General features: G+C 43.0%; 1 non-coding gene across 1 annotated transcript; it reads left to right on the top strand.

Annotated features, from left to right (window-relative positions):
* The first annotated feature begins 208 nt into the window (after positions 1-208).
* On the top strand, positions 209-346 carry LOC115064626. The gene has a single exon (XR_003844452.1). It is a non-coding gene; the product is annotated as a small nucleolar RNA SNORA17 (small nucleolar RNA).
* Positions 347-5,140: the final 4,794 nt, after the last annotated feature.

Genomic DNA, 5,140 nt, shown 5'->3' with positions numbered 1-5,140 from the left:
AGATTAAATAAATAAGTAAACAAATATATATTTAAATATATTTTATATATGAGTATCTTATATATAGTATATTAATATATTTATAATACAAATATTATATTATGTAATCATATGTATTTATGTATTATATTATGTAATTATATGGATTTACATATTATATTGTACATCATGTAATTATATGTATTGTACATTAATATGTTATATATTAAATGTATATAAGACATTTAATAATAAATGTAGATGCTATGTCACATCTGTGTCAGTAGGTGGCAGAGAGGAGAGTGACTACATTAATACTCTATGTTCTTACCTGTGAACATCTACATGATTAGTAACTCTTAACATTCCCTGAAAAAAAGGGAGCCTGAGATGACTACACTTCTGGTGACAGAAGACTTGGACAGGGAGCTAGTCTGAGACCAACACCAGTGTACTGCCTCCCAGGTCTGGATGGGCTCCCAAGGCAGAAAACAAGCCTGAGTCTAGAACTCTGACTGGGGCCATGGGGCACTCAGAGAGTCGGAGCTGGAGACAGGAAGTTAAACCGAGCTCACCACCAGTTCAGCTCTACACACAACTGGGGATGGTGGCAGGCCCATACCCCAGATGACCCCTACCCAGTGCCATAATGCAGGGTAAGGGCATAGCATGCCTGAGACCACTCCTGAGATGACCCCAGATGCTCACAAATGCTGGGTGCCACAAGGAGGAGCAAGTAAGTGGTGGGGAAATGGAAGAGAACAAGAAACAGAAAGATGTGGTCAGAATGAAGAGAAGCAGAACTGGAGACTGGAGAGGACTGACGTGAGTAGCTGGTAATGCTGCCTAGAACCATGATGGGGTCCTGGCCTGCATTGCCATGGAGGGATATATCTGGGTCTGTGTCCTGTAGTCTGTTACCACCAAAGGACAGGAGAACCCTGGTCTGGGCTACTGTTGAGTGTCTGAATTGGCCATACCTCTTGCTTTGGTATCATAGGAGAACTGACTCTGGGGGCATACCATCAGGAGAGCTGACCTTGTCCCTAGCCAGTTGCAGTGTTCAGGAGATCATGCCCCACACATGGCAGGTGTTGTCAGTAACCAGCCCTGAGGACATCAGAAAGCATGTTCTGCCACTTGTCTCACGTGCAGTGGCATGGTCAATGGAGAAATACCCTCCTGCCCCCTTGCCCTGTACCCCCTGCAAGAACAGAAGAGCTGACCCCACAACTCATCAGCTGTTTAACTGGGGAGAACAGGCCTTGCCCCTTGCCTGGACATCACAGTAGATTTGACACTTGTGTGCAGTCAAGAGAGTTTGGGGAATGTGAGTGTTGGAGTGCTGATTCTGCCACTTGTCTGCTGTTGGGTGACATGAGCCCCCCTTGTCCCTTGCCACCTACTGCTGGCAGAAGAGCTGACCCTGTACCTCACATGCTGCAGCACTTGAAAGAGTGGTCTCTGCACCTCCACCTCACCTGGGTAGCACAATAGAGATGGTACTAGATGTGAAGATTACAGATGAGCCAGCCTGGGAATCATGGGTGTGGGAGAACAGGCCCCACCTCTTGTCTGTTGGGTGTTGGCATTGGTGAGGGAGAGATATCCTCTGCCATTCCCTTGTCCCTCACCAAGTGTGTCAGGCAGGAGAGCTGGCCCCAGGGTTGTGAGAGTGAAATAACTGGCCATGTCCCTTATTGGCTGCAATACTTGGGAGAGTGGGTGCTGGGAGCCTCCTGTCCTGGAATGGATTAAAACAAGACATAGAGTCAGACTCTGGTATAGCTTTAATTACTGACAGCATCCAGATGTTCTTGTTCTCTAAATATACTCAACGCTGATGATAACTTCTAAAAAGTCCTAAAAACTTTCTTGCTTATTCTAAAGGTTAAAAACTGCTGGCTTGGGTGATTAACACCTGTAGCCTAACAGGGCTGGGGTTTGATTAAGTAACGTAGCTTTTCTTCTATCTGCATAGGAATTGCTCAGCTCTAATTTTCAGCCTGATAATTGAAGTTGCAGGAAGAAAAAGGGGACACTTTGAAAGTGATTTTAGCATTTATTTATTTTTTTAAAAGATTTTGTTTGTTTATTTATTTTATATATATGATGAGTACACTATAGCTGTCTTCAGACATACCAAAAGAGGGCATCGGATCCTGTTACAGATGTTTGTGAGCCATCATGTGGTTGCTGGGAAATGAACTCAGGATCTCTGGAAGATCAGTAAGTGTTCGTAACCACTGAGCCATCTCTCTCGCTCTGGGGTTTATTTCTAAATTGTAAAAGTTTCCTATTAAAGCTCTCTAAGAAAAAAGAGGAAAAGTGAAATTATGATCTCTTCTATTTGTCTTCATCACTTATACATCTTTCAGAATACATGATCACACGGTAAAAAGTTCATCATAAGTTTACACATAAATTCAAATCATAAATCGAATAAGAAGTGTACAACAGAAAATGTTTATATGCATATACATTAGGAGTAATTATCTGGCTAAATATTCACCATCTGTCACAGTTCCACAAGTTCATGGAGAATTAATAACCATAACTAAGTTATTAGTGAAGATCTGTATAGATAAACCCAGTCAACTCTCTATCCTAGCACCAATAGTAAATACTTAGTTCTCTTTTTATGACATTTGGTGAATGGTTTTACAACATTTTGGAATGTGCTCTAAGTAGTAGACAGCCTGCTTCCTCTCTCAGAAGCAGTGAACTGGGGACATCCAGAGACCGGCAGAGTTCTCATTGCAGTTTTGATTATCAGAGAGAACCTAAAAGCTGTTCTATTATAAAAGAGCTTAATAAATATTGATATAATGTTAGCAATTCTTTTTTGTCAAAAGCAATTTTATTAGTTATTTTCTTCATTTTCATTTCAAATGCTATCCCAAAAGTACAGTATACCCTCTCCCGGCCCTGTTCCCCAACCCACCCACTCCTGCTTCCTGGCCCTGGCATTCCCTTGTACTGGGGCATATAATCTTCCCAAGACCAAGGGCCTCTCCTCCCANTGATAGCTGACTAGGCCATCTTCTGCTACATATGCAGTTAGAGACATGAACTCTGGGGGTACTGGTTAGTTCATATTTTCGGTCCAACTATAGGGTTGCAGGCCCCTTCAGCTTTTTGGGTATTTTCTCTAGCTCCTCCATTGGGGACCCTGTGTTACAACTAATAGATGACTGTGAGCATCCACTTCTGTATTTGCCAGGCACTGCCATAGCCTCACAAGAGACAGCTATATCAAGCTCATGTCAGCAAAATCTTGCTAGCATATACAATAGTGTCAGGGTTTGGTGGCTGTTTATGGGATGGATCCCTGGGTGGGGCAGTCTCTGCATGGTCTTCCTTCCATCTCAGCTCCAATATTTGTCTCTGTAACTCCTTCCATAGGTATTTTATTCTCCAATCTAAGGAAGAACAAAGTATCCACACTTTGATCTCCCTTCTTCGGTTTCATGTGTTTTGCAAATTGTATCTTGGGTATTTTAAGTTTCTGGGCTAATATCCACTTATCAGTGAGTGCATATCATGTGAGTTCTTTTGTGATTGGGTTACCTCACTCAAGATGATATCCTCCAGATTCATCCATTTGCCTAAGAATTTCATAAATTCATTGTTTTTAATAGCTGTACTATTACTATTGTGTTTTTAGTAGTACTCCATTGTGTAAATGTACGACATTTTCTGTATCCATTCATCTGTTGAGGGACATCTGGGTTCTTTCCAGCTTCTGGCTATTATAAATAAGGCTGCTATGAACATAGTGGAGCATGTGTCTTTATTACAAGTTGGAACATCTGGGTATATGCCCAGGAGAGGTATTGCTGGATCTTCCAGTAATACTATGTCCAATTTTCTGAGGAACCACCAGACTGATTTTGAGAGTGGTTGTACCAGCTTGCAATCCTACCAGCAATGGAGGATCATTCTTCTTTCTCCACAACCTTGCCACCATCTACTATCACCTGAATTTTTATTCTTAGCCATTCTGACTGGTGTGAGGTGGAATATCAGCGTTTTTTTGATTTGCATTTCCCTGGTGATTAAGGATGTTGAACATTGAGCACCGCACTACCTTCAGCATGAACCCTGCTGAGGGTCCAAAGGTGCCAGAGGGACTCTCCACACCGCAGGCACCCTAGCACACCCAGGATCTTGAGATCACTGGTGAGTGGAATTTAACATCTGTTCCAAAGAATCCTGGAGGGTCTTGTGCCAGCAGGAATGGGGACAAAGGAACCCCATACAACCAGAGGCTGGGATTCCTTCTGGTGGCTCCAGCCCCATACCACCTTGGGCAGGAACTGGGCAAGTCCTAGCACATCCAGGATCTTAGGATCACTGAGACCAGTCTATGCAGCAGAGCACATGAGCAGCAGAAGCAATAGAGCTTATTGGATAGGGTCCCTTCGGGCCTTCATCCTCAGCCAGGAGGCAGAGCTGAGACACAGACCCCTGGGCACCTTCCTGGCCAGAGGAGAGTGGGCCTCCAGGGAGGGCTCTGACCCCAGGTCTCAGGAGGTAGATCTGAGCTCCAGACTTCTATATACCTTCCCTGCAAGAGGAGAGCTTGCCTGCAAAAAGTGCTCTGGCACCGGGACTCAGGAGAGAGTTGGACTTCCAGGAGTGCTGAAAGAGGCTAAGAGAATCACAGAAGGAACAAGCTCCAGCCAGAGACAGCTAGAACATCTAACATGAGAGATTACCAGATGGTAAAAGGCAAACATAAAAATCTTACTAACAGAAAACAAGACCACTGGGCATCATCAGAACCCAGTATGCCCACCACAGCAAGTCCTGGATACCCCAACACACCAGAAAAGCAAGATTTGAATTTAAAATAATATCTCATGATGCTGGTAGAGGATTTTAAGAAGGGCATTAATAAATCACTTAAAGAAATACAGCTCGAAAAACCAAGGAAAAAAAAGAAAGAAAAGAAAAGAAATACAGGAGAACACTGCAAAACAGGAAGAAGTCCTTAACAAATTACAGGAAAACACAATCAACCAGGTGATGGAATTGAACAAAATCATTCAAGATCTAAAAATGGAAGTAGAAACAATGAAGAAAACCCAAAGGGAGACAACTCTGGAAATAGAAAACCTAGGAAAGAAATCAGGAACCATATATGTGAGCATCAGCA

Source organism: Mus pahari, chromosome 8, assembly GCF_900095145.1.
Source record: "Mus pahari chromosome 8, PAHARI_EIJ_v1.1, whole genome shotgun sequence".
NCBI lineage: Eukaryota > Metazoa > Chordata > Mammalia > Rodentia > Muridae > Mus > Mus pahari.
Note: the sequence above shows the minus strand (reverse complement) of the source record. Positions and strands in the feature narration are given on the sequence as shown.